Source organism: Rhinoderma darwinii, unplaced genomic scaffold (genome assembly GCF_050947455.1).
Source record: "Rhinoderma darwinii isolate aRhiDar2 unplaced genomic scaffold, aRhiDar2.hap1 Scaffold_532, whole genome shotgun sequence".
In the NCBI taxonomy this organism is placed as follows: Eukaryota; Metazoa; Chordata; class Amphibia; order Anura; family Rhinodermatidae; genus Rhinoderma; species Rhinoderma darwinii.
Genome location: NW_027464081.1, coordinates 271,700 through 282,865, shown reverse-complemented (window position 1 = coordinate 282,865; position 11,166 = coordinate 271,700).

The following is an 11,166-nucleotide window of genomic DNA, read 5'->3' as shown; positions in this document are numbered from 1 at the left end:
AAAATTTTGTGGTCTGAGATGGTATCATGTTTGTTTTGGAGAAATACCACAGACCAATAACCTTGAAAGGTATTGGGAATAAAGAGGTCTGCTTTTTTCAAAATTCTGTGTAGGTGTCATAGTATGGCGCCATTTGCTGGTTAGGAAGTCATCTGATTTGATTTTAGTGATGGTGTTCACTGTGTTTTTTTAGTCTTTGAAACCAGTGACTCCACAGGGACTTGGTTTTGGTAAATTTGTCACCAGTCTCTACTTCTGTGTACCAGAGTAGTATGTGATATCTGATAGCCAGGGGTTTGAAACAATTTTTTTAAGAATTCTGTACTGACTGGATTTCCGGATTATGAGGTCCTAGGCTATAGGAACTTTAGTATTTGCTGCTATTTACAATAAGTGACACATAAGATTGGTAAAGACACCAATTTTGGAGATGGAGAGGCAAGGCTGAAGGGGAGGAGGAGGCCTTTATTTGAAGATAACAATTCTTGTGTTGTTATGTTCAAAAGTCTTATGTAGTAAGTTTCCCATAGGAAGGTATTGGGAATAGAAACATATTTTTTTTTTCAAAATTCCATGTAGGTGTCGTGGTATGGCACCATTTGCTTGTTAGGAAGTCATATGAGTTTATTTTACATGATGGTGTTCATTATGTTATTTTAGTCTTTGAAGCCAGTGACTCCATAGGGACTTGTGTTTTGATTAAATTTGCCACCAGTCTCTACTTATTTGTCCCAGAGTAGTATGTGATATCTCATAGGCAGGGATTTGAAACTATTTTTTTAAGAATTCTGGACTGACTGGTTTCCTGGATGATGAGGTCTTAGGCTATGGGAACTTTACTGTCTGCTGATTTTTATAATAAGTAACGCAAAGAATTGGTAAAGACACCAATTTTGGAGATGGAGAGGAAAGGCTGAAGGGGAGGAGGAGGCCTTTATTTGAAGATAACAATTCTTGTGTTGTTATGTTCAAAAGTCTTATCTAGTAAGTTTCCCATAGCTCGCTATCTTTTTTTCCAAATTCTTCATGTACCCACTATCTGACAAATATAATTGAAGTAGCATTATTTACTCACCTAATATACCAAGAGCTGTTTTACAAATGGTTGGAGACTCATATGTATATGTATATCGAGCTTAAAGCAAATGCTTGTAGTGGTGCCATAGGTTTAGATAAAGAACCAGGACTGAAGCAGATTTTGAGAGCTTTTGTGTGATGATAAATTGTGTAGACTTAGGATATCCAGACCTTGTACGTTTTCCAATGCATAGCTATCATGTGTTGTACTATAGAATCAATACATTTTGTAAAAAAAAGTGCTTGTAAAGGGGTATACACTTCTGGGTGAATTAATTCTGTGTTTTCCTGTTTATTGTAAAAAAGTTGGACATTTTTTGTTATAGTTTTCAATTTTGTTTTATACTTACACACATTTCATGTTAATGTTGTACTCTTATTTGATTTTGATTGGCTGTGTATAATCATGGAGATTTTATCTAGATTCTTTTACTATATTTTATATGTTATTCTGTTACATTCAAGTTAGATGTACCTCAAATCATTATAGTTACATTGGTAATATGGTGAGATTGCTATCATATCACTGTGTCATTTCCATTATGTTCATCTAATTTCCAATGGAGATGTCTGGTCAGAAGTGGTTTGTTTGGTTCAGTTGCTGGGCCCTCCTTGGATATTGGTGCTTCATGTGAAGTGGAATAACTTAGGGTAGGTCCCTTTAGCTGGATTTGGTCAGGGCAATAAAGAGAGATGTAATGCTTATGTTATTGCTCCTCTCTCTCAAGGTAAAATTTTGTGGTCTGAGATGGTATCATGTTTGTTTTGGAGAAATACCACAGACCAATAACCTTGAAAGGTATTGGGAATAAAGAGGTCTGCTTTTTTCAAAATTCTGTGTAGGTGTCATAGTATGGCGCCATTTGCTGGTTAGGAAGTCATCTGATTTGATTTTAGTGATGGTGTTCACTGTGTTTTTTTAGTCTTTGAAACCAGTGACTCCACAGGGACTTGGTTTTGGTAAATTTGTCACCAGTCTCTACTTCTGTGTACCAGAGTAGTATGTGATATCTGATAGCCAGGGGTTTGAAACTATTTTTTTAAGAATTCTGTACTGACTGGATTTCCGGATTATGAGGTCCTATGCTATAGGAACTTTAGTATTTGCTGCTATTTACAATACGTGACACATAAGATTGGTAAAGACACCAATTTTGGAGATGGAGAGGAAAGGCTGAAGGGGAGGAGGAGGCCTTTATTTGAAGATAACAATTCTTGTGTTGTTATGTTCAAAAGTCTTATCTAGTAAGTTTCCCATAGGAAGGTATTGGGAATAGAGACATATTTTTTTTTCAAAATTCCATGTAGGTGTCGTGGTATGGCACCATTTGCTTGTTAGGAAGTCATATGGGTTTATTTTACATGATGGTGTTCATTATGTTATTTTAGTCTTTGAAGCCAGTGACTCCATAGGGGCTTGTTTTTTTATTAAATTTGCCACCAGTCTCTACTTATTTGTCCCAGAGTAGTATGTGATATCTCATAGGCAGGGATTTGAAACTATTTTTTTAAGAATTCTGGACTGACTGGTTTCCTGGATGATGAGGTCTTAGGCTATGGGAACTTTACTGTCTGCTGATTTTTATAATAAGTAACGCAAAGAATTGGTAAAGACACCAATTTTGGAGATGGAGAGGAAAGGCTGAAGGGGAGGAGGAGGCCTTTATTTGAAGATAACAATTCTTGTGTTGTTATGTTCAAAAGTCTTATCTAGTAAGTTTCCCATAGCTCGCTATCTTTTTTTCCAAATTCTTCATGTACCCACTATCTGACAAATATAATTGAAGTAGCATTATTTACTCACCTAATATACCAAGAGCTGTTTTACAAATGGTTGGAGACTCATATGTATATTGGGCTTAAAGCCAATGCCTGTAGTGGTGCCATAGGTTTAGATAAAGAACCAGGACTGAAGCAGATTTTGAGAGCTTTTGTGTGATGATAAATTGTGTAGACTTAGGATATCCAGACCTTGTACGTTTTCCAATGCGTAGCTATCATGTGTTGTACTATAGAATCAATACATTTTGTAAAAAAAAGTGCTTGTAAAGGGGTATACACTTCTGGGTGAATTAATTCTGTGTTTTCCTGTTTATTGTAAAAAAGTTGGACATATTTTGGTATAGTTTTCAATTTTGTTTTATACTTGCACACATTTCATGTTAATGTTGTACTCTCGTTTGATTTTGATTGGCTGTGTATAATCATGGAGATTTTATCTAGATTCTTTTACTATATTTTATATGTTATTCTGTTACATTGAAGTTAGATGTACCTCAAATCATTAAAGTTACATTAGTAATATGGTGAGATTGCTATCATATCACTGTGTCATTTCCATTATGTTCATCTAATTTCCAATGGAGATGTCTGGTCAGAAGTGGTTTGTTTGGTTCAGTTGCTGGGCTCTCCATGGATATTGGTGCTTCATGTGAAGTGGAATAACTTAGGGTAGGTCCCTTTAGCTGGATTTGGTCAGGGCAATAAAGAGAGATGTAATGCTTATGTTATTGCTCCTCTCTCTCAAGGTAAAATTGTGTGGTCTGAGATGGTATCATGTTTGTTTTGGAGAAATACCACAGACCAATAACCTTAAAAGGTATTGGGAATAAAGAGGTCTGCTTTTTTCAAAATTCTGTGTAGGTGTCATAGTATGGCGCCATTTGCTGGTTAGGAAGTTATCTGATTTTATTTTAGTGATGGTGTTCACTGTGTTTTTTTAGTCTTTGAAACCAGTGACTCCACAGGGTCTTGGTTTTGGTAAATTTGTCACCAGTCTCTACTTCTGTGTACCAGAGTAGTATGTGATATCTGATAGCCAGGGGTTTGAAACTATTTTTTTAAGAATTCTGTACTGACTAGATTTCCGGATTATGAGGTCCTAGGCTATAGGAACTTTAGTATTTGCTGCTATTTACAATAAGTGACACAAAAGATTGGTAAAGACACAAATTTTGGAGATGGAGAGGCAAGGCTGAAGGGGAGGAGGTGGCCTTTATTTAAACATAACAATTCTTGTGTTGTTATGTTCAAAAGTCTTATCTAGTAAGTTTCCCATAGGAAGGTATTGGGAATAGAGACATATTTTTTTTTCAAAATTCCATGTAGGTGTCGTGGTATGGCACCATTTTCTTGTTAGGAAGTCATATAAGTTTATTTTACATGATGGTGCTCATTATGTTATTTTAGTCTTTGAAGCCAGTGACTCCGTAGGGACTTGTTTTTTTATTAAATTTGCCACCAGTCTCTACTTATTTGTCCCAGAGTAGTATGTGATATCTCATAGGCAGGGATTTGAAATTATTTTTTTATGAATTCTGGACTGACTGGTTTCCTGGATGATGAGGTCTTAGGCTATGGGAACTTTACTGTCTACTGATTTTTATAATAAGTAACGCAAAGAATTGGTAAAGACACCAATTTTGGAGATGGAGAGGAAAGGCTGAAGGGGAGGAGGAGGCCTTTATTTGAAGATAACAATTCTTGTGTTGTGATGTTCAAAAGTCTTATCTAGTAAGTTTCCCATAGCTCGCTATCTTTTTTTTCAAATTCTTCATGTACCCACTATCTGACAAATATAATAGAAGTATCATTATTTACTCACCTAATATACCAAGAGCTGTTTTACAAATGGTTGGAGACTCATATGTATATTGGGCTTATAGCCAATGCCTGTAGTGGTGCCATAGGTTTAGATAAAGAACCAGGACTGAAGCAGATTTTGAGAGCTTTTGTGTGATTATAAATTGTGTAGACTTAGGATATCCAGACCTTGTACGTTTTCCAATGCGTAGCTATCATGTGTTGTACTATAGAATCAATACATTTTGTAAAAAAAAAAGTGCTTGTACAGGGGTATACACTTCTGGGTGAATTAATTCTGTGTTTTCCTGTTTATTGTAAAAAAGTTGGACATTTTTTGGTAAAGTTTTCAATTTTGTTTTATACTTGCACACATTTCATGTTAATGTTGTACTCTCGTTTGATTTTGATTGGCTGTGTATAATCATGGAGATTTTATCTAGATTCTTTTACTATATTTTATATGTTATTCTGTTACATTGAAGTTAGATGTACCTCAAATCATTATAGTTACATTAGTAATATGGTGAGATTGCTATCATATCACTGTGTCATTTCCATTATGTTCATCTAATTTCCAATGGAGATGTCTGGTCAGAAGTGGTTTGTTTGGTTCAGTTGCTGGGCCCTCCTTGGATATTGGTGCTTCATGTGATGTGGAATTACTTAGGGTAGGTCCCTTTTGCTGGATTTGGTCAGGGCAATAAAGAGAGATGTAATGCTTATGTTATTGCTCCTTTCTCTCAAAGTAAAATTGTGTGGTCTGAGATGGTATCATGTTTGTTTTTGAGAAATACCACAGACCAATAACCTTGATAGGTATTGGGAATAAAGAGGTCTGGTTTTTTCAAAATTCTGTGTAGGTGTCATAGTATGGCGCCATTTGCTGGTTAGGAAGTCATCTGATTTGATTTTAGTGATGGTGTTCACTGTGTTTTTTTAGTCTTTGAAACCAGTGACTCCACAGGGACTTGGTTTTGGTAAATTTGTCACCAGTCTCTACTTCTGTGTACCAGAGTAGTATGTGATATCTGATAGCCAGGGGTTTGAAACAATTTTTTTAAGAATTCTGTACTGACTGGATTTCCGGATTATGAGGTCCTAGGCTATAGGAACTTTAGTATTTGCTGCTATTTACAATAAGTGACACATAAGATTGGTAAAGACACCAATTTTGGAGATGGAGAGGCAAAGCTGAAGGGGAGGAGGAGGCCTTTATTTGAAGATAACAATTCTTGTGTTGTTATGTTCAAAAGTCTTATGTAGTAAGTTTCCCATAGGAAGGTATTGGGAATAGAGACATATTTTTTTTTCAAAATTCCATGTAGGTGTCGTGTTATGGCACCATTTGCTTGTTAGGAAGTCATATGGGTTTATTTTACATGATGGTGTTCATTATGTTATTTTAGTCTTTGAAGCCAGTGACTCCATAGGGGCTTGTTTTTTTATTAAATTTGCCACCAGTCTCTACTTATTTGTCCCAGAGTAGTATGTGATATCTCATAGGCAGGGATTTGAAACTATTTTTTTAAGAATTCTGGACTGACTGGTTTCCTGGATGATGAGGTCTTAGGCTATGGGAACTTTACTGTCTGCTGATTTTTATAATAAGTAACGCAAAGAATTAGTAAAGACACCAATTTTGGAGATGGAGAGGAAAGGCTGAAGGGGAGGAGGAGGCCTTTATTTGAAGATAACAATTCTTGTGTTGTTATGTTCAAAAGTCTTATCTAGTAAGTTTCCCATAGCTCGCTATCTTTTTTTCCAAATACTTCATGTACCCACTATCTGACAAATTTAATTGAAGTAGCATTATTTACTCACCTAATATACCAAGAGCTGTTTTACAAATGGTTGGAGACTCATATGTATATTGGGCTTAAAGCCAATGCCTGTAGTGGTGCCATAGGTTTAGATAAAGAACCAGGACTGAAGCAGATTTTGAGAGCTTTTGTGTGATGATAAATTGTGTAGACTTAGAATATCCAGACCTTGTACGTTTTCCAATGCGTAGCTATCATGTGTTGTACTATAGAATCAATACATTTTGTAAAAAAAAGTGCTTGTAAAGGGGTATACACTTCTGGGTGAATTAATTCTGTGTTTTCCTGTTTACTATAAAAAAGTTGGGATTTTTTGGTATAGTTTTCAATTTTGTTTTATGCTTACACACATTTCATGTTAATGTTGTACTCTTATTTGATTTTGATTGGCTGTGTATAATCATGGAGATTTTATCTAGATTATTTTACTATATTTTATATGTTATTCTGTTACATTGAAGTTAGATGTACCTCAAATCATTATAGTTACATTGGTAATATGGTGAGATTGCTATCATATCACTGTGTCATTTCCATTATGTTCATCTAATTTCCAATGGAGATGTCTGGTCAGAAGTGGTTTGTTTGGTTCAGTTGCTGGGCCCTCCTTGGATATTGGTGCTTCATGTGAAGTGGAATAACTTAGGGTAGGTCCCTTTAGCTGGATTTGGTAAGGGCAATAAAGAGAGATGTAATGCTTATATTATTGCTCCTCTCTCTCAAGGTAAAATTGTGTGGTCTGAGATGGTATCAGGTTTGTTTTGGAGAAATACCACAGACCAATAACCTTGAAAGGTATTGGGAATAAAGAGGTCTGTTTTTTTCAAAATTCTGTGTAGGTGTCATAGTATGGCGCCATTTGCTGGTTAGGAAGTCATCTGATTTGATTTTAGTGATGGTGTTCACTGTGTTTTTTTAGTCTTTGAAACCAGTGACTCCACAGGGACTTGGTTTTGGTAAATTTGTCACCAGTCTCTACTTCTGTGTACCAGAGTAGTATGTGATATCTGTTAGCCAGGGGTTTGAAACAATTTTTTTAAGAATTCTGTACTGACTGGATTTCCGGATTATGAGGTCCTAGGCTATAGGAACTTTAGTATTTGCTGCTATTTACAATAAGTGACACATAAGATTGGTAAAGACACCAATTTTGGAGATGGAGAGGCAAGGCTGAAGGGGAGGAGGAGGCCTTTATTTGAACATAACAATTCTTGTGTTGTTATGTTCAAAAGTCTTATCTAGTAAGTTTCCCATAGGAAGGTATTGGGAATAGAGACATATTTTTTTTTCAAAATTCCATGTAGGTGTCGTGGTATGGCACCATTTGCTTGTTAGGAAGTCATATGGGTTTATTTTACATGATGGTGTTCATTATGTTATTTTAGTCTTTGAAGCCAGTGACTCCATAGGGGCTTGTTTTTTTATTAAATTTGCCACCAGTCTCTACTTATTTGTCCCAGAGTAGTATGTGATATCTCATAGGCAGGGATTTGAAACTATTTTTTTAAGAATTCTGGACTGACTGGTTTCCTGGATGATGAGGTCTTAGGCTATGGGAACTTTACTGTCTGCTGATTTTTATAATAAGTAACGCAAAGAATTGGTAAAGACACCAATTTTGGAGATGGAGAGGAAAGGCTGAAGGGGAGGAGGAGGCCTTTATTTGAAGATAACAATTCTTGTGTTGTTATGTTCAAAAGTCTTATCTAGTAAGTTTCCCATAGCTCGCTATCTTTTTTTCCAAATTCTTCATGTACCCACTATCTGACAAATATAATTGAAGTAGCATTATTTACTCACCTAATATACCAAGAGCTGTTTTACAAATGGTTGGAGACTCATATGTATATTGGGCTTAAAGCCAATGCCTGTAGTGGTGCCATAGGTTTAGATAAAGAACCAGGACTGAAGCAGATTTTGAGAGCTTTTGTGTGATGATAAATTGTGTAGACTTAGGATATCCAGACCTTGTACGTTTTCCAATGCGTAGCTATCATGTGTTGTACTATAGAATCAATACATTTTGTAAAAAAAAGTGCTTGTAGAGGGGTATACACTTCTGGGTGAATTAATTCTGTGTTTTCCTGTTTATTGTAAAAAAGTTGGACATTTTTTGGTATAGTTTTCAATTTTGTTTTATGCTTACACACATTTCATGTTAATGTTGTACTCTTATTTGATTTTGATTGGCTGTGTATAATCATGGAGATTTTATCTAGATTCTTTTACTATATTTTATATGTTATTCTGTTACATTGAAGTTAGATGTACCTCAAATCATTATAGTTACATTGGTAATATGGTGAGATTGCTATCATATCACTGTGTCATTTCCATTATGTTCATCTTTTTTCCAATGGAGATGTCTGGTCAGAAGTGGTTTGTTTGGTTCAGTTGCTGGGCCCTCCTTGGATATTGGTGCTTCATGTGAAGTGGAATAACTTAGGGTAGGTCCCTTTAGCTGGATTTGGTCAGGGCAATAAAGAGAGATGTAATGCTTATGTTATTGCTCCTCTCTCTCAAGGTAAAATTTTGTGGTCTGAGATGGTATCATGTTTGTTTTGGAGAAATACCACAGACCAATAACCTTGAAAGGTATTGGGAATAAAGAGGTCTGCTTTTTTCAAAATTCTGTGTAGGTGTCATAGTATGGCGCCATTTGCTGGTTAGGAAGTCATCTGATTTGATTTTAGTGATGGTGTTCACTGTGTTTTTTTAGTCTTTGAAACCAGTGACTCCACAGGGACTTGGTTTTGGTAAATTTGTCACCAGTCTCTACTTCTGTGTACCAGAGTAGTATGTGATATCTGATAGCCAGGGGTTTGAAACAATTTTTTTAAGAATTCTGTACTGACTGGATTTCCGGATTATGAGGTCCTAGGCTATAGGAACTTTAGTATTTGCTGCTATTTACAATAAGTGACACATAAGATTAGTAAAGACACCAATTTTGGAGATGGAGAGGCAAGGCTGAAGGGGAGGAGGAGGCCTTTATTTGAAGATAACAATTCTTGTGTTGTTATGTTCAAAAGTCTTATGTAGTAAGTTTCCCATAGGAAGGTATTGGGAATAGAAACATATTTTTTTTTTCAAAATTCCATGTAGGTGTCGTGGTATGGCACCATTTGCTTGTTAGGAAGTCATATGAGTTTATTTTACATGATGGTGTTCATTATGTTATTTTAGTCTTTGAAGCCAGTGACTCCATAGGGACTTGTGTTTTGATTAAATTTGCCACCAGTCTCTACTTATTTGTCCCAGAGTAGTATGTGATATCTCATAGGCAGGGATTTGAAACTATTTTTTTAAGAATTCTGGACTGACTGGTTTCCTGGATGATGAGGTCTTAGGCTATGGGAACTTTACTGTCTGCTGATTTTTATAATAAGTAACGCAAAGAATTGGTAAAGACACCAATTTTTGAGATGGAGAGGAAAGGCTGAAGGGGAGGAGGAGGCCTTTATTTGAAGATAACAATTCTTGTGTTGTTATGTTCAAAAGTCTTATCTAGTAAGTTTCCCATAGCTCGCTATCTTTTTTTCCAAATTCTTCATGTACCCACTATCTGACAAATATAATTGACGTAGCATTATTTACTCACCTAATATACCAAGAGCTGTTTTACAAATGGTTGGAGACTCATATGTATATTGGGCTTAAAGCCAATGCCTGTAGTGGTGCCATAGGTTTAGATAAAGAACCAGGACTGAAGCAGATTTTGAGAGCTTTTGTGTGATGATAAATTGTGTAGACTTAGGATATCCAGACCTTGTACGTTTTCCAATGCGTAGCTATCATGTGTTGTACTATAGAATCAATACATTTTGTAAAAAAAAGTGCTTGTAAAGGGGTATACACTTCTGGGTGAATTAATTCTGTGTTTTCCTGTTTACTGTAAAAAAGTTGGGATTTTTTGGTATAGTTTTCAATTTTGTTTTATGCTTACACACATTTCATGTTAATGTTGTACTCTTATTTGATTTTGATTGGCTGTGTATAATCATGGAGATTTTATCTAGATTCTTTTACTATATTTTATATGTTATTCTGTTACATTGAAGTTAGATGTACCTCAAATCATTATAGTTACATTGGTAATATGGTGAGATTGCTATCATATCACTGTGTCATTTCCATTATGTTCATCTAATTTCCAATGGAGATGTCTGGTCAGAAGTGGTTTGTTTGGTTCAGTTGCTGGGCCCTCCTTGGATATTGGTGCTTCATGTGAAGTGGAATAACTTAGGGTAGGTCCCTTTAGCTGGATTTGGTAAGGGCAATAAAGAGAGATGTAATGCTTATGTTATTGCTCCTCTCTCTCAAGGTAAAATTGTGTGGTCTGAGATGGTATCAGGTTTGTTTTGGAGAAATACCACAGACCAATAACCTTGAAAGGTATTGGGAATAAAGAGGTCTGCTTTTTTCAAAATTCTGTGTAGGTGTCATAGTATGGCGCCATTTGCTGGTTAGGAAGTCATCTGATTTGATTTTAGTGATGGTGTTCACTGTGTTTTTTTAGTCTTTGAAACCAGTGACTCCACAGGGACTTGGTTTTGGTAAATTTGTCACCAGTCTCTACTTCTGTGTACCAGAGTAGTATGTGATATCTGATAGCCAGGGGTTTGAAACTATTTTTTTAAGAATTCTGTACTGACTGGATTTCCGGATTATGAGGTCCTAGGCT